Source organism: Protobothrops mucrosquamatus, unplaced genomic scaffold (genome assembly GCF_001527695.2).
Source record: "Protobothrops mucrosquamatus isolate PMUCROS unplaced genomic scaffold, P.Mucros_1.0 scaffold563, whole genome shotgun sequence".
NCBI classification, from domain to species: Eukaryota; Metazoa; Chordata; class Lepidosauria; order Squamata; family Viperidae; genus Protobothrops; species Protobothrops mucrosquamatus.
This window is the reverse complement of record NW_015386866.1, coordinates 360,295-379,502: the sequence shown is the minus strand read 5'-3', so window position 1 is coordinate 379,502 and position 19,208 is coordinate 360,295. Positions and strand designations below refer to the sequence as shown.

The following is a 19,208-nucleotide window of genomic DNA, read 5'->3' as shown; positions in this document are numbered from 1 at the left end:
TAAGTCAAGGACTACCTGTATTGTATCTGTTGTCATTAGTTTGGTCTACTTTGTACTTAATTTTAGTCCATTTTTTTCATTCTGCTCCTTGACTTTTATAACTAGGGCTTGCAGATCCTTTGCTTTTTCAATTATCAGGGTAGTGTAATCAGCATAGCTAAGGTTATTGATGTTTCTTCCTCCAATGTTAAAACCATGCTCATCTTCCTCCAATCCAGCTTCCCTATATTCAGTATACTGTTGAATAAATAAGGGGAAACTATAGAGCTTTGATCACCCCTTTACCAATCTGGAACCAATGTATTTCACCATGTTATGTTCAGAATGTAGTTTCCTGATTTGTATCTAAGTTTCTCATGAGGACAGTGAGATGTTATGGGATTTCAATTTTTCTGAGCACTTTCCACAGCTTGACATGATTGGCACAATCAACTGTCTTTCTACAACTGATGAAGCACGTTGTGACTTCTTTTTGATATTCTTCGGCTTTCTCAATCAACCAGTGTGCATCAGCAATAATATCTCAAGTTCCTTGGCTATTTTCCACATAGGGCTCTAATCTGTGCTAGATGATCCTAGGCGTTATTTTGCTAGCATGTGAAATTAAGCATATTGTACAATAGTGAACACATTTTGTTAAATCTCTCTTTTTTGGTATTGGAATGTGGACTGATCTCTTCCATTTTGTATATAAATCTTTTTATTAAAGGTTTTACAAAGAACATAAACACCAACACAAAGTAATAAAGGATTTTTTTTAAAAAAGCAAGGGAAGAAAGGAGAGAAAAGTACAGAAAAAGAGACCCCCCCCAAAAAAAGTAAAAGGAGGCTTCTGATTTCTTCTGCAGCAAATACTAATACAATTACAATATTGTCTCTTACTCTATGATTACAAAAGAGCTCATTTTTTATCCATTTTTTTTTTCAAAAATCAAAATCACAAATGTATTTTTTTTCTGTTTCATGCAAAAAGTCTATAAGGAGTTTCCAGTCAGCCATAAATATAGATGTATTTTCCTCTAAACAAAAAGCTTAATATAACCACAAGATCTGCAAGATCCATCAGGCACTCAGCCAATGTGAAGCACAGCTAGAAAGTTAGCAAATGGGATCTCTCATAAATATCGTGTTTGCTAATCTTCTGTCCAAAAAACTAACAAATGGGATCTTTCTGAAGGCTACTGCCTACTGATGCCTTTGCCATTGCCTCTAAAGGGATCATCTGCCTCCCTATCACTGATGCCCAATACAGATGCCTTCTTGCTTTAGCTTGGCGGTGGGATGACTTTGTGCCTTGAATGATCGTAATGGGAATGTATATTCCCAATGTTCTTCACTCATCCCTCCCAGGAATGATAAGGCAGCACAGCAGGACCTGCGGGTGTTATGACCAGAACCCAACAATAAAGTAGGTGTTTTTTAGACTGATTATTTTAATATAATAACATTTTCAGCAAAATCAGGCTTAATTGAGCACCTTTTCCACTTTGAGTCTAATATTTCATTTTCATCAAGGCACTCCAAACATGTGTCCCAATTGTTAATTATAATTCCACACTCTACATTATAATTATTCTTGCTTAAAGGCATTGTATTCCTGCACGAGTGATCTTTACTTTACTATTAGTTACTTACTGAAGAGACAGTAAGAGCAGGGAAGACTTGTCAGCATATTAAGATAAGTTGACTCACAAACGTTTCTGAATAAAGTTTTTAGCTCTATGCCCTTGTGACCCATTTCTTCAGGTCCTCCCCATTTATAAACCAAATTGTTAAATATTCTTAGTTTTTACCATTTTTAAACAAGTAACAAGGAAAAAGGAAAAAGGAAAGGCACAGTTGATTATGTGCTTTCAATAGTAGATAGCCATGTAGATAGACCTTATCCAGGAGGTCTTGGACAATTCACTGTGGCCAACTCACCATGACCATCTCACTACTGCCAACTCACTATGGTCATCTCACCACGCCATTTTGCCACAGTCAACTTGCCACAAGACAACTTGCTATGGATAACTCACTGTGGGACAAATCCACACAGGAAAACTGCGATAAACGTTATCCGCCACTGTTTCTTCGGCCTTATTTTCATTTTTATCTATTTCCACAGTTCAACACAGTTGAGTTATCCTGCTTGGAATTGTCCTGCAGTGCGTTGTCCCATGGTGAGTTGGCCGTGGCGAAACGACCATGGCGAATTGGCTGTGGCGAGTTCTGCCATTCCATCTCCAGGATGATCAGTGGTTAACTTTGCTCTTCAGATCTTGCAATGGTGCACTCATCACCACTATAATTAAGTTGATCCAATAAATCCCAAAATATCTGATATTTTATATATTATCCACCCACCTACAAAATAAAATAAACTGAAAAAGGGAAAGAAGGTATTTTATTACATAATATATTACAAATAGCCAGTCAACATAATGGAGAAAAACTGTGTTAACGTGCAGTATTTAAATATTCATCTACTATGACATAAAAAGTTGCAATATGAAAAAAAATATGAAGCTGTCATATTTCCAGCTAGAAAATGAACAACTGTATATTTTTCTAAAATTGTTAACATTTCATATTTGGGGAAATCATTATTTTTTCAAGTTAGCATCTTAGTAGTTTTCTTGCATTTCTTTTCTTTCCAATAAACATACAGTTACTATCACATTGTTTACCAATTATTATTTTTCTCTCTCTCAAAACTCTTTAATATTTGCCAGGCAGCATAAATCCTTGAACATGAAAAAATACAACTCCAAGATTATAGGGAATCCTGGCTTCTTTTCCCATTGGCCTTGACAAGAAATGAATCACTGAGTTTTCTATTCCTAATGGAAATAAAAATGCTGTTGTTGAGGTTTGCTTTCATTGATATTTGTACACTGAGCAAGGGATGAGATGCAATGCTTTTCATGGTCCTGTCCAATAGTCATATATAATAGGCTGCTGAGGGGAATGAAACAGAATAATAATGGAAGAAAACTGTATGTATCTGCAATTAGGAAATAATTTCCACTAATTTGTTTGGTCAGTCTCTTTGGTGGTCTCTTTTATTTTTTATTATTTTTGAAATATTTGTATTGTTTTGTTTACTTCAGCCTTATCAGGACAATATTTTTATTTTGTCTTTAATATTGCTGCCATATTTTTGCCTGTGTACTATTTTATTGTTTTAAAAGATTTAGATTGTTTTTATGATGCTTGATACATTATTGCTTGGACTGCTATTTATTTGATTGCTGTAAGCTACCATAAAGCAGCTTCCTGGAATCACTCAAGTATATATAAATAGGTTAAATAAATACATACATAAATATGTACTAAGTATTTTGTTAGACTGGTCAAAATTTAAGGTAGAACACTTTTTCAGCCATATTTAAATTCAGCCATATTTTACATAGTTCTCTGTGTAAAACATGTGACCAAGCAGAGGGGCCACTCCAGCATAGTAATATGTTAGATCTAATATAGCTGAATTCTTTCAAACCATATTTCTGCAATAAACTTTGAATATGTGCTGAAACCCAGCATCTAGTTTAAAAGTAGGCTGACTAGCTTGATTTCATTTGGACTGATTTATGTGTGATTGTTCCCACTCCTTGTTTTCCCTATAATTCCCTATTGATAATCAATTCCTTTTTAAATCTAGAGCTTTGGCTTCATTGATTTTATAAGGTATTTCTCATTGAAATCCTCCTTGTATGCAAGAATGCATGGTTGCACAGCTATTCCCTAAATTTCAGGGATTGAAAAAACTTGGCTAACTTCTGAGCTTTGAGGTGAAAGATGTAAAACAGCTTCCGTTCTATTTTCTTACAGTTGGATTCAAATGAAAGATCCTTGGTTAAAGGCTAAGAATTCCACAGCTGGCCAGAGAAGTTCAGCCTAACTCATAACATCCAAGCATAAACAACTTGTCCTGGGGAAGATTTTGCTGCTAAGATTTTAAATTATCCTTCCTTCCAGTTTTAACAAAAGTGTTAAAAATTAATGTACAGATGGTTAAATTGGCAATATTAAAACTGTGATTCAACATTGTATTATATCAATTTAATTAAAAAAAACAATGATTTACAATCCAAAAGGATGCACTCAATCTGTAGTTCTAATTCTAGTGCCGATATCACAGCTATAAAAAAGGTAAACGTAGAATGCATCCATCATATCTACATCTAACTAGCATGATTTCCCGCAACAGTGCTTCAGTAGCGGGTTTGAAAGAGTTATGCTCATATCTTTCATATTATAGTTACAGCTTTACAATTCCAAATGGCATCCAATACCTAAGCCATCTGAGAAAAGCATACTCCAGCTTGACTCCATTCAACCCGTGTATATTACCTAACCACACACCTGTTTCTAATAACAGAACTGGGATATTGTTGTTGTTGATTCACAAAATATCTCCTGATATTGCCAATTCAGAAGTACAATCCTCCAAAATTAAATTATTTATAATGTCACCCATTTTTACAAAGGAGCAAACCAGATACGTCTGTGTCACCCTGAAAGGCAAAAAGAAAAATGTTTTCCTTCAGCTAAGCTTTCCTTTTGGTGGCTTCATGGGTGCCTCCACATTATGTTCTTGGCAAGAATTTGAAAATAATTTGCCAATGCAGATCCTGTTGGAATGATTTTTAATTTCCCAGTTTAGATTACAGTCTGAGACCCTGATGCTATTGCCACCCAAGCACTACTAGGTCTGACTTCTGAAAATCACCCACATTGGAAAGGACACACCTAAGGATGGTTTAACTAGGCCAAAAACTCACATTACTTTTATTTAAATTAAATGAATATGTATTTAATAATTTCAAACCTCTTCTTGTTAAAAATTATACTTCAGCAGAACTTTTGGATGGGTTTGGAACTGCATTCACAGCTTAAGGAGGACACCCATCTGATAGGAAATGTATTTATGTATTTCTTCTGGGTGTGCTATGCAGGAAAAATATCTGGTAAGACACATCATCATTCTGCAAACATTCTGATCTGAAAACTAGCTCACCCTCTCCTGACCTGGACTAGCATTTCTGCAAGTAATAGTGCCATGCTTCTGCAGGACTCCAGGAGGAGGAGGAGGAGGAGGAGGAGGAGGAGGAGGAGGAGGAGGAAGAAGAAGAAGAAGAAGAAGAAGAAGAAGAAGAAGAAGAAGAAGAAGAAGAAGAAGAAGAAGAAGAAGAAGAAGAAGAAGAAGAAGAAGAAGAAGAAGAAGAAGAAGAAGAAGAATTATTGTTGATTTTTATTTTATTTCTTTCCTTTTTTTTTCTTTAGAACATTTTTGTGTTCTTTTCCTTACCTGAAAGTCTAGCATTACATAGTAGAAATAATGAATTATTTAAAAAACAAATGCAATAAAAATAGCACTTCAGAGCCATAACTGAAATCAACAACTATAATTTTCATTTACAGTTTCCATCATTAAAGCAAAAATGGCCAAACTATACAAATTAAAATTAATTGTAGCAAAGACAATGATTCCCTCAAATCTAAATTAACTCTGATGAATATGATGATCAGGGGACTGGAAGCCAAAACATATAAAGAACAGTTGCAGGTATTAGGTTTGTCTTGTCTAGTGAAAAGAAGGACTATGGGTGACATGATAGCAGTGTTCCAAACTTTGAGGGGCTACCACAAAGAAGAGGGGGCCGACCTATTCTACAAAGAACTAGAAGCAAGATAAGAAACTATGAAGGGGAACTAATCAAGGAGAGAAGCAACTTAGAACTAAGGAGAAAATTTCTGACAGTTAGAATAATTAATCAGTGGAATGGCTTGCTTTTAGAAGTTGTGGGTGCGCCATCACTGGAGGCTTTTAGGAAGAGACTGCACAGCCACTTGACTGGAATGATATAGGGTCTCCTGTTTGAGCAGGGGGTTAGACTAGAAGACCTCCAATGTCCTTCATTCTGTATTTCTGAATACTTTAGCACAGGAGTCCCCAACCTATGGACCACAGCCCACTACTGGGCCATAGCCTATTGGCCACCAGGCTGCAGGACTGGCTAGCCAGTGCACGCATACACATGCGTGAACTCATCCCCACTCATGCAAGTGCCTGCAGACCCATTTACACATGTGCATGGGGCTAGTGACAGCAGCTAGTGCCTGCGCCCCTGCACAAACAGGGGCCGCTAGCACTGTGCGGGTTTCGTGGCCCATTTGCACATGCCAGGGGGCTAGTGGCGGTGGCTAGAGCCTGTGCGCATGCACAAATGGGGCTGCTAGCGCTGTGCAGGTTGTACAGCCTGTTTGCGCATGTGCATGGGGGTAGCAGAGGCAGCTAGCGCCTGCACACCTACACAAACGGGGCCGCTAGCACTGTGTAGGTCTGTGGGGCCCCATTTCTGCACCACATGAACGCGCATGCAAATTTCCCAGCTGCTCCCTTTCCCTCCAGACTGCCAGCACGAAAAGGCTGGTGACCTCTGCTCTAGCATGGCCATGTATTTTTCTTTCCATTGCCTTCTAGGTTGTTGTTGTTGTTGTTTTATTACTTCCCAATCTAATCTATAGCCCTTAAATTTCCTAGTCACATTCCATCCAAGGATCAACTAAGACACCACAAAAGAATACATGCTTTCATATGAATAATGTAATGCATAAGTAAACAATTCTCCAGTTGTTCAGAAAATGAAAAACTATAGATTTCTAAAGCATTTTCCCCACTGAAAATTCGTAGTGCCTTTTTTTCTTTGGAATGTTTAGTCCTTCCTGATCTAGCACCAACAGGGTTATCATCATCATCATTAGAAACAGTGTGTTAAAATTTGCAGTTGAGTTTATCCAAAACCATGGATAAAGCTGGCTGGTGTAGAGTTATGCAATTCACTATGAAGGGAATGTGGCAGTAAGATTCAAAATGTCCAAAAGAGTGGCACGATAGAAAAATAAGATGTATCACTTGCACCATTTTATGTATTACAAAATTAAATCATCTTGAACATTGAAATGGATTTTCTTTTCCATTTCACAGTGCTAATGAACAGGTCACTACTTAAATGAAGTCAGAGTCATTTAAGAGTATCATTTTCCTTCTGCAATTTATAAAAAATAATGCATGGGCCATTTTCAATTACATTGCTGAAATTAAATCTCCAATGAGAGATGCTGTTTTGATCATTTGTGCCAACAACTTTAACTCTTGCTTTTCCCATACTGCAGAATTAAAGGGATAGTGTGAAATGCACCTTCAGGAATGTTTGAAGGATATTTTGGTTAGCCATTGAAACTCTTTGATACAGAATTTGCTAGAAAAGCAGAATGGTTTGGCGTATTGATAGAGATTTTACTACGGTTCTCCATGAACTTTGCCTTTCTCCAAGGATGAAAGCCTTCTTGAAAGTATCTGGGTGAATATTAAGGCAAAAAAAATGACATTATTCTAAGTGTATACTACAGGTCACTGAACCAAAGAGACTGAACTTTTTTGCAGAGCAGTTAGCTGAGGTGTGCATAAAACACACCATTGTGATAATGGAGGACTTTAATTACCCTGACATCAATTGGGAAAGAAACTCTGCAACAACTGGTAGATTGAATCGTTTCCTAGCTTACAATTTTATCATCAAAAAAGGGGAGAAGAGAAGTAGAGGGTCAGCCACACTAGACTTGATACTTATTAATAGAGATGAAATGGCTGAGGGAATACAAGTTGTAAGAACTCTGAGAGAGTGACCACGTCATAACAGAAGGTAAGGGTAACTTTACAAAGTCTGACTAGTGTTCTAGATTTTAAGAGAGCTGACTTCAACAAATTTGGAGAAAGAATAGGAAATATTCTATGGATGGAAATCCTAGAGAGAGAAACAATTCAGGATGCTTGGGAAACTCTGAAAAAGAGTATATTAAAGGCCCAAACAGAAATAATACTATAGAAAAAGAAAAACAAGAAACACCTTATGAGACGAGCATGCTTGCACAGAGAGCTCTCTGACAAGCTGGATGTTTTCAAGAAAACATTGTAATAACATTTAAATAGGTGTCATTAAAAAAAAAAAAGCTAACCAAAAGAAGCAATCCAAAACTTCCTCACAAATTCAGAAAAATAGTATCTTGGGCCTAGGCCAAGGGTAGGCAACCTTGGCTCTTTTATGACTCGTGGACTTCAACTCCCAGAATTCCTGAACCAGCACAGCTGGCTCAGGAATTCTGGGAGTTGAAGTCCACGAGTCATAAAAGAGCCAAGGTTGCCTACCCCTGGCCTAGACATATGTGATAAGGACTCAACTACTTTGTATCGTTCCCATACCCACTATAACTTTTGTACTCTCATAAAATGTTAAAATAATCTCAAGCTACCCAAAGATGTCCCAAAACTCTTTTAAACCATGATCTGTTGATAAATAAGAGTAGTGTGGTTTACATATAATGCCAACCTATGGCTAAGACCACACATGATATTCAGTTAAAAATAACTATATGTTGACTTAGTAGAATGGAAAACAGAAGTTATTGTGTCCTACCCCTCTTGGACTTCATTTGTTTTAAACTTTTTACATTTTCCTCTGTTCACCCATTTTACTGAAGATTTTTTTAATAATAATCCAGAACCCTTTTTCTTACTAGTATAATAGTAGATTTTTCTTATGACTGTATTGTTTCATTGAATACCTGGATAATACTCACAATTTAATATTTTTTTCTTGCTCTTACTTTTGCTTTGGTGTCGATTCTAAAGGTTCTTTATGATCTTTGGTATTCCAAAGTATAGTAACTGGAATATCACTCAAGATTTAGTAGATATCAGCGTAATATAACTAATGAGGGTTGTATGGTAGAATACTGGCTTTTATTGGGTTTCTATTTTTCTTGTGTTATTTAGTAATTGTATTTTATTATTATTCTTTAAAAAATTTCTTTAGCAAAACTATATCTCATTTGGAAAACCAAGATCATAAGCTTACCTTATCAAAAAATAAAATCCAAAACAAGACAAAAACACAACAGTTTATCAGCATAGCATTTCCGGGCTTCAAAGGTTAACAAATTATAAAACCATTTAAAAGTTGAAATATGTGGTAACAGTAATAGTTGCAACCCCAAAGCCAAGAGAGTTGAAGCTGGTGAGATGCAATCCAATGATTTTCAAACCAGACAGAATCAGTATGGAACATAAAAATTTCCAGTTCTCAAAACTAGCCAAAGATAGATTTCTGCTTTCTACTGAGGGCAAATCTTCTGCCTAAATGTGAATTGTTTCTTGTCTTAACTAAAGCAACTTAACTAGCCATGTGCAGTATGTGAAATTTTTACTGCTAGTTAATTGTCCTGAGATCTATTGCACTGCTTTGTGTGAAGTCCGACAGCTACTTCCCAGGAAGAGCAAGATGACATCTGTAGGAAAAATGGCGTTTGTGCCTCATCTTCATGGCAGGAGTATAGAAAGAGAGAAGGCCCTTGAGAGGGGTTCTATTCCACACTATTTCCTATATTATATTGTTTGTGTCCTCATCAATTCACGCAAATGTCTAAAGAGGATTTGTTAAGTTTTGAGGACTGCAGCTAGAAACTAGATCATTCTCTTTCTCAAGGCTTCAAATGATATTACCTATGACATGAATCCTTAACTGTTTTAAATTGGCATACTACCTGGAATTTTGAGACTATGTAGTACTGGTATAAATTGGCAGCCATGTAAAGATTGGAAGAAAAAAATGGAGGAGGATGAAAGGAGTGGAACTTGCCTGAAGAGGACATGGCTGGTTGACTAAAATAGAGAATGTGTGTGTTTTGTATAACAACCTTTTCCTTTACTGCTAATTTAATTAAATGAAGCTTTCTTGTACAGAATGTCCTCTGCCTGCACTTTTTGTATAAATCTATGATGTAAATATTATAATCTATTACTATATTTTGTAGGAAGTCAGCAACCCCCCCCCCCCCCGAGAATGAAATATTTTGGGGAATATTAAAAGAGGCATGGTAGAATGTTTCCCCTAAAGGAGAAATGGAGAAAAAAATCTTAACAAAGGCAGACAGCAGCCCCAATCTTCCTGCTATAGGAAAAAGCCTCAAGCAAAAAGGCCAGTCATTAGGAGATTTTGAATGGATATTCAGAAAGATTGGGCCACTCTATTCATAAGCAAAGAGCAAACAGAGACTCCAGATAAGCAACTCAATTAGGCAAGCCAAAAGTTGACAAGATTAGCTCAGACAAACACCCAGGATTTGCATTTCTGTTTTTGCCTATTAGAGCCAGCCATGACCCCTACATGACCCCATAGGAATCTGGCAACAGCCATTAGAATATTAAAGGACGTGTTCTTGCATAGGAACAGACATCTCAAACACAAAGCCCCCCAAAAGGTATAAAACCCCACCTATTCTCAACTCCATTTTGTCAGCTGTCCTAGAACTACATGCTGCTGTTGGTTTTGCTCATCAATAAACTTTCTTTCTTAAGCAACTAGCCTCCATTTTATTTCCAGCGTTTTAGCTTCTATTTTATTTCCAGTGTCTTACTCCTGGCTTGGAACTGAACCTGATTTTTCTTCCAACATTTTTAAACAGAATATTTGTTCAAGCACAAGAAAGACAAAATGTGGATAATCTGACTTAAATAAAGTTTACTTTATGAATTTCAATAGATGCTATAATTTCAGGGAGTAAATATTCAAAACTTTTAAAGTAACATTTGTATTAATGTAATTGAAGATAAAGCTTTTCAAAATTATTGTTTTGCTTGGCACTTAATACTTACCTTACCTATTTTCTTAACAATGATCGCTGAGTTCATATGGTGTAACTATTGTTATATGATTTGTTTGATTTGGCTTAATACTGTATGTTGTATGAACCCAGCTTCTCTCTACGTGTCTGCCCATTATCAAACACAATGCTAGGGCAGCCACTTCATCTCTGCTCTAAGTTCTAATCAACAAATCTGCATTATTCTTCCACAGTATGAAACAGGCCTTATTTGAGACATATTTAAACTAGGCAGCAATCTCTTTGCTGTGAAATACTTCTCACGGTCTCATTTAGTCCTAGGAGCTACATAAGTTTAAGCTGCCTTTGACTCAGTTTTCTTATATGTTTATTGTAAGTACAAAAAATATTTGAAGAAACTACAAATTAACACATTTGTTAAATATAAGTCTCTTTGTTGCTTTGTCTGCAAAGACTTAATGAGACAATGATCAAATAGTACTAATTTCTTGAACTTCTTACAGTTTTGCCTATAAGCTATCCTACGTATCAGCATTAAAAAAAAAATCTTACATATGAGAGATCGTTTGTTCTGTTTCCAGTTATATAGGTCAAATGCAATAAATAAAAGCAGAACACTAACTCTATTAAGAGGCAAAAAGACTGGTCACTCCATTAAAATGTAAACTCTTGTGCCTGCTATCATTATCACAGATGTTAGAGAAAGATTTACAAGCTCATGCATGCAAGACACTTTGTCGGTTCAGTTCTGCATAATGAACAAATTACATTCTGCACTACATTATCTTGGAAAAATCAGCTGGGTAATTGGCCCAAAGCAGGAGAATTAAACTTGTTCTGAATTAATAAGAAACTGGTTAGTTTTGATCTCATGTTTCATATCCCAATGCACCGCACACTTTAAAATTGCCAGTCAGGCATGCAGAATGATTGTTCAATAGCAAACAAGATCTAGGCCACAAAAATGTCACTCCCTCCTAACATTCTTACATCTTGTCTAAAAAGTTACTTAATCCTCTTAGGCCAGCGGTTCTCAACCTATGGGTCGCGACCCCATTTGGGGTCGATCGACCATTTCACGGGGGTCGCCAAGCAAGGATGTCTGCCATTTTTCCCCCTTTTCCGGCGGGTGCCTTACCTCCCTTGAGCTGGGCCAGCTGGTGGTCAGCCTGCTCCGTCTCTGACGCTTGCCAGCTACGCCTCGGCCGGCGCAGGGGGCGGAACCACGCATGCGCGGCGCAACCGGGCAGGGAAAGTTCTCGACTTACGACCGGTTGGGTAGTCCTCGACTTACAACCGATTTAGTCCTCGACTTACGACCGGTTTAGTCCTCGACTTACGACTGGTTTAGTCTTCGACTTACGACCGATTTAGTTCTCGACTTACGACCGGTTGGGGGTCGCGGCATTAAAAAGGTTGAGAACCACTGTCTTAGGCAAGGAGAGTAGGAATTCCTATATTACTTCTCATCTCCTTGCTTTCTTCCTTGTTCTTTAGTTCAGCTCCAGTTCTTCAATTCTGGTTTCTGCACATTACAGGCAGCTGCTTACATCCATGGATGCCAAAGAAAAGAATTGTTCTAGAGAATTTCTCAGCCATTTTTAACTTCTTTTTTGAGGTCTGTGGATAAGTGCTTTCTAGAGAAGTTGTCATTGTTTCCTAAAAACATCCTCAAAAACACTATAAGTCATTTATTTATGTAGTATTATGTGCTAACCTCCCCTTATAGTCTTGAGCATGTCAGGATTAGTCAACAGTTAAGATCAATAAAATATTACAGCTTTTAAATCAGTCATTTACTTGTAAAATTTGATTTATCAGGAGCAGATATCAAGTGATTTTCAAAAATAAAGCTTACTTCAGAATATATGGTGCTTTATATTGAATAAACTAATAAACTAAGATAGCCTTGAACATTGAAAGCTCTGCGTGGAAAGTTCAGTCACTCATCAAAGAAAGCTCAGGTTAAATTGAAGAACACTAAAGGCAAACGATCATTTGCTATTACAAGAGAATGAATGAAAAAAATAGTTTTTCTTGTTGCATCCAACACTTAAAGCATATGCTATTCATAGCTAAATGTCTATATGGAGATTCTTAGTCATCCAGGTCATAGTTATCCCAAAGATGCTTTTTCACGAGGCAGCTGGGCTTTCTTGTTTTTCTTTGAAGATGTTTTACTTTTCATCCAAGAAGCTTCTTCAGCTCTAACTGGATGGTGGGGAATGGCAGGAGTTATACTTCTTGCAGACAGCTGGTCATTTGCATTCTTTTAATGCACGGGTGTCAAGCTCACCGCATCACGTGACGTGTCGTGATGTGTTGCAACTTTTTTTTGTATTGCCAGAGTTGGGGTGGGCATGGCCTCCACATGATACAACCGGCCCGCGGGCCAGCAATTTGACACTGTTTTAGCGAATCATTAGTGCTACCTGGAGGCTTATCTGTGTCTTCAGGGTCACCTGAGTAGTGCAAATGAGTGTGGAGCCTTCTTGGAACTGTTGAAAGGACTGTGTTGTAGACTGGAGATAGATGGTGTCATATACCTCCCCCTCTGTTGAAAGAGGGCTGTTCAATTTTGACCTAGATGGCCTCTTTGACCCGTCTTTCAAACCAGTGGTCCTCTCTGTCCAAAATGTGTACTTTACTGTCTTTGAAAGAGTGGTTTTTTTCTTTTAAATGCAGGTGGACTGCTGAATCTTGTCCTGATGGGTTTGCTCTCCTATGTTGTGCCATATGTTTATGAAGTTGTTGTTTTGTTTCCCCAATGTACAGATCTGCACATGGCTCGCTGCATTGTACTGCATATACCACATAGCTCAGTTTGTGTCTGGGTGTTTTATCCTTGGGGTGACAAGCTTCTGCCATAGTGTAGTCTTGGATTTGAAGTGTACACGTATGCTGTGTTGGCTGAAGATAACATATGTATTTGCAACTCCCCAATCCAATTATTGTGGCATGTGGAATCCCATATAATTGCATCATTAAATTTCAGTTTCATGAAATCACTGGCAGCATGTAGTATTAGCCTAGTCTGGTTTCAAAACAGCAAAACAATCCACCAACAACAAACTAGGAAACCTCTCCAGAGGCTCCATTTTTGCTTTCCCATCCACTTCTCCTGATGTTACCTCACCCACCACAGTTTACAGCCACAATAAAAACTATCAACGTGAGACCCACAATTCCAAAAAAGTTGTCCACTGCATGTATCTTCAGCCTACATGCAGATTGGGGAGAAAGCATATTATAGTGAACTGTATAAAACCAGCAATGCGGTTTTGGCAAAAACTGTAGGCTATACTGAGAATTGAAGACCAGCAAGAAGTGTACAACACTTCAGGTGTTTCTAATGAATAGTTATGAGTAATCTCAAAATTGGAAAACTGAGCAAATTCTGCCTAGACAAAGTCTGAAACATTCAATGAATTTAGGAAATTTCTCAAGGCTCACTTCCCACTAATACTTTCAGTCACTAACTGAGTGACTGAATAATTCTACGGAAATTCTACAAAAAAGTATTCAATAACCTGGAATATAATTATTTTCAATGTTGCAAATTTCTTAACTAAGAAATCATCTTGAATGTAGGATTTACAATGAAGTACTCCAATAAAGTTCTTTTTTCTGACTTAAATATGAGATTTGCAGTGGCTCAGGAAATGTCAGCAGCTAATGAAACTACACCACAGATATCAAGGAAGAAATAACTAATGTAAACGCTATCCACATGAAACAGACTGAAAGTGGACACCAGGCTCAGCAGAAATTAAGAAATGCATCTTCCACCAGATATAGGTATACAGGTAGTCCTCGACTTACAACAGTTCATTTAGCAACCATTCAAAGTTACAACAGCACTCAAAAATGTGACTTATGACTGCTTTTCACACTTACGACCATGGCAGCATCTCATGGTCACGTGATCAAAACTCAGATGCTTGGAAACTGACTCACAGTTTGTCACAGTTGCAGTGTCCCAGGATTATGTGATCCCTTTCTGCGGCCTTCTAAGCAAAGTCAATGGGAAAGCCAGATTCACTTAACCATTTTACTAACTTAACAACCTCAGTGATTCATTTAACAACTATGGCAAGAAAGGTCGTAAAATGGAGCAAAATTCACTTAATAACTGTCTCACATAGCAACAAAAATGTGGGACTCAGTTGTGGCTGCAAGTCGAGAACTACTTGTACTAAACCTCTTTAGGTTACAATAGGTTGCATCAGTGCTCTGTGAAGAGATTTAGAGAGAAGGAATTCACTGTATATAACATTCAGAATCTCTGTGACAAGAAACCTCTGCAATAGTATTCATTGATTGTCTATAAGATGGAAGTCAATTCTGGACTTGCAGTATTCATAATAAAAAAGAATAGCTTCTATTGCATCTCTTCAGGAATTTCCGCCTATATAATTGTTGCTATCATATGTTTTCTCATGACTGCAAAGAAAAAAAGACTGTTATTGTACTTATATTTTTTTTCTCCAAGGAAAACTTTCAATCATCATTCAGAAAGGAAACTCAGAAATGCTTTAGGGAGAAATTGGTTCAAAATCCCAGGGGTTCTTCCCATTACTATTGGCTAGCTAACATATGTTATTGACAGATTTCCCAAAGTACTTTCTGGCGAACTAGGAACTCAAAAAAGGAAACCATTGTTATTCTAGTTGGATTCATCTGTTGCAACCATCTGTGTCAAAGCCAAAAATATGCCTTTTGCACAGCATTGGAAAAAAAACTGAAAAGTTTGAACATTTTGCCAAACCAGGACTTCTCAAATCAACAACTGTATCAGTTCTGAAAATAGTATCCATCGACGAAAGTCAATCAACTGTTTAATATTTTTGCCAGAAGGAAAGCTTTTGCAATAGTTGATCTAACTCAAAACTGGTAACAAGTGGCAATTGATGATATTACAGCAGATTTCAAACCATGATCACCCACCACAGGACTTTCCAAACTTAGGAATTTCAATTATCCTTGAACTTGAGGATTTGTGGATAGGACCTTTACTGAAGTTGTCACAATTGGATCCCATTGTCACAAAGATTAGTCAGGCTGAACAAATGATGGAGCCAACCAAAGATTCCCTGAAGCAGATTGTCAGAGGATCCCAACCACCACCAGTTTTGCCAGGTTCCTGTTTGTACACTTACTTCTTGCTCAACAATAGAAAGTGACTTATGGACCAATGATGGCTAACACTTGTCCAGATTTAATTAAGGACTCACAAGATAAATACACACACATTCCAGACACTGTTCTATTAGCACTATTCTCAGTTCATTTATATAACAATTATAATTCTCTCTCACTGGATGAAGTACTACATTAGTTAAAGATGGAAGGTTATTATGTATTCCTACTTGTTATTAAGAACAAAGCTAAGACAAAGAAGAAACAAAGAGAGAAAGCCATCTTTCCAGAAATCTGTTTTATAAAAGATTTTTGAGCCCTAATTACCACTAGCCATCATGACCTGATATTCTTCTAACTTGAATCCAAGAGCTGCTGTAACATGCTGTATAGCCCAGATCCTGTAAACATGTTTTTCCAAAGGCATGTAATTGGGCAAGATCTCATTCCCAATCCAATGTCTACTGAAAAGCAGAGATGGGCATGATCTTTTTAATTCTGTATGAATGACTTTTTGGTCTACATACCTGCAGAGAAGAATGAGAAAATGAAGGCTTTTTTTTCAGAATTTAGACTCTACTCCATTGATGCATAGGCATCCTCAGACTTAAACAGACATACTTGAAAATTCTCTTTGTGCATTGAATCTAATGCAGAATTCCTTCATTTAATACAGGGATTTCAATTCCCCAGTCACTAATTATCTTTCAAAGGATAAATGCAGCTATCTTTTGAAGCCATCCAAGCAAAAGGAAGGCAGGAAATAATTATTTGTAGATCACCTGTTCCTTACTGGTAGCAATATTGTTTTCAGACCTGATGCTTTGGTGCTCTGTGAACTGTTAGCCACAAGCTGTTTAGTTATTTATTTATAGTTAGCACAAGCTCACACCCTTGGAGTGACATATAAGATCAAAGAGGCTGACAGCAAGAGTTACACTGTTTCCGTAAATGTTAGCTGTTGCAGTTGTCAAATCAACTGCAGCAACAACAAAAACCGCTCCCACAACACATTTGGACACTCAGTATGAATTCAGCACGGTTTTGGCAAGCACCTGCAGAAAACCTTTATATTCCCTTCTTGACCTTGTGTGCAAAATTCATCTGAAATCACTTGTAACAGCATCCTGTAATGTTCAGCACTTCTCTCTTCCTGAGATTGGAGGCTATTGCCTCATCCATTGCCCTGTTGCTTAGCCTTCTTCAGAGTTACATCTTATTTTGTCTTGCTAATAAAAAAAAACACTGAATAGATTCCTTTCATCTCAAGGGATTTGTGTATCTCACAAGAGGTAGAAAGAACCAGTTACCACTCACTTTTTTCTTCTTCCTGGGAATCTTCGGACAAATCTATAGTTCAATCTAATACTAGCTTTGTTCTTAGAAATCCCAATTTTCATGGTCACAGCCACTCAACACTCCACCAGAAGTGCTCACATTTTTTCCTGGATTTTTTTTATCATCTCAACAGAGGGAGTATTCTTGAGAAGTTGACCAATTGCAATTAGGGTATATACTGACCATTAAATTAAGGTATTTTCCAGTAATGGATTTGGGATATATATATTTTCTCATGGGCAATACAACAGTAAATGCTCTTTATCAACTTCTGAGATGAAGCAAGATGTGCTCTGAATTGCCGTGTCTCTTGCTTCAACAAATACAGCATGATGAACTGCATTATTCCCCATGATATTGTTTCATAGGAGTCTCATAAGGGCTATAGTCTTATTTTACTTTTTAAAGAAAAATAAATTCTGTTCTGAATGTCTCCTTTTCCCACAAGCCCTTCTAACAATGAATTGTCTGTGCTTTTCGACACAGACACTCTGAAAGTATGCTCCAGTTTGTCAGCACAAGCATAGGTACATTTCTGTCTGCAAAAATCTGTGTTTGGTTTAATATTTCTATTTCCATCATCATGATCATTATTCTCAATAAATTAAAAGAAAGGCTACAATGGCTAAACACAATGGTGGGATTCAGCCAGTTCGCACCACTTAAGCAGAACCTGTAGTTAATTTTTTTGTTGCCCAGGCCCAGAATGGACTTCCACCCAGAGAACTGGTTGTTCACATATTTTAATCCCACCATTGGCTAAATATATGTGTTACATATAAAGAAATTATTTAAGTTGCCAGTACTTTGGATGTTTAAATTCCTGGCAATAGATTTCAATGTGAAACCACAGAAAGCTGCTGCCCATCCAAGTAAATAATATCCTAGATGGACCAATAATCTGACTCAACAAATGCGGCCTCTTGAACACTTATATTTTAAAATCAAGTTCCCAATTTCATGATTTATATAGACTTAATTTTGCATCAAATACAAACAAATTGATTAAAACTCAATTTAGAATGCGTTTTCCATTTAAAAATTCTTAACCATCTAAAAATTCTCTTAAAAGTGCGGGGGCAAGCAAGAATGCTTTAATCTGGTGCTGAAAGGAGAAGAAAAGAAGTTTTTCCTGGATGTACTGGACTTCAGTCCCCAGATTTGTAGCTGACGTTTATTTCTAGAGGTGTAAACCAGAATTTTTAAATCATTGTTGCTGAACGAGCCATAGTAGCCTAGTTTACACATCATGCTAAGACACAATGGGTCAATTCATGCATCATTTTATTTATTGATTTAATTTATATAGTTAATTCAATGTGCTAAGTTAAAACCAATCAAAACCCGTTACTGGCTGAAGCTGGTCTATATTCCTTCCAAAAATTGAGGTTTTCACAGCCGCTACACACTGCACCTTTTAAAAGTAATACCTAACACAATATAATATAACATTTTCTATTCATTTCAGATATTCAAAGAGCGCTCTTCAACACCACCTTCTACAAAACCTTTAGCATAAACTCAGAAATATTTTTTTAAAAAAAACCCTATTACGTTAGTGGCACTTTTACTCTTAACTATCTGGGAAGCCCCCTTTTTCTATTCTTACTTCATCTACAAAAAGGCAGGTTTCAGAACATCCCCTCTCTGAAAAACAGCGCAGCAGGGGAAAAATATCACATGACTCATCAGAGACAAGAATTTAATTAGATGTAATTCAAATCCTAATGAGGCTAATTGCAGTAATGCAGCATGCCAGCATTAACAATTAACTCAGAGCTGCCAACCTTGTACATCCAGCAGTTGCAATGCTTACAATTAGCTGCACACTGTTTTCAGTCCTCCGGCAAAACCCAGGAAAGATCAAATACTTTTCTCCAATAATTAGGCAGGGTCAGCAAAGTCAAAAAAGTCTGGTAAGTTAAAAGCAAGAAAGAGAAAAAGATGAGAGAGAAGTGGCAAAGTTGGCAGCCTGAGATGAAAATGCCTGCAACAAAATAGCCAATTTTCAAAAATAGAACCTTCCTTCCTTCCTTCCTTCCTTCCTTCCTTCCTTCCTT

The 19,208-nt window shown here is 37.1% G+C and overlaps 1 protein-coding gene across 1 annotated transcript in view; it reads right to left on the bottom strand.

The window, feature by feature from the left end:
• KCNH1 (potassium voltage-gated channel subfamily H member 1) overlaps nucleotides 1-19,208 on the bottom strand; it is a 191,650-nt gene that overhangs the window by 103,257 nt on the left and 69,185 nt on the right. The gene's annotated exons all lie outside the window — the stretch shown is intronic.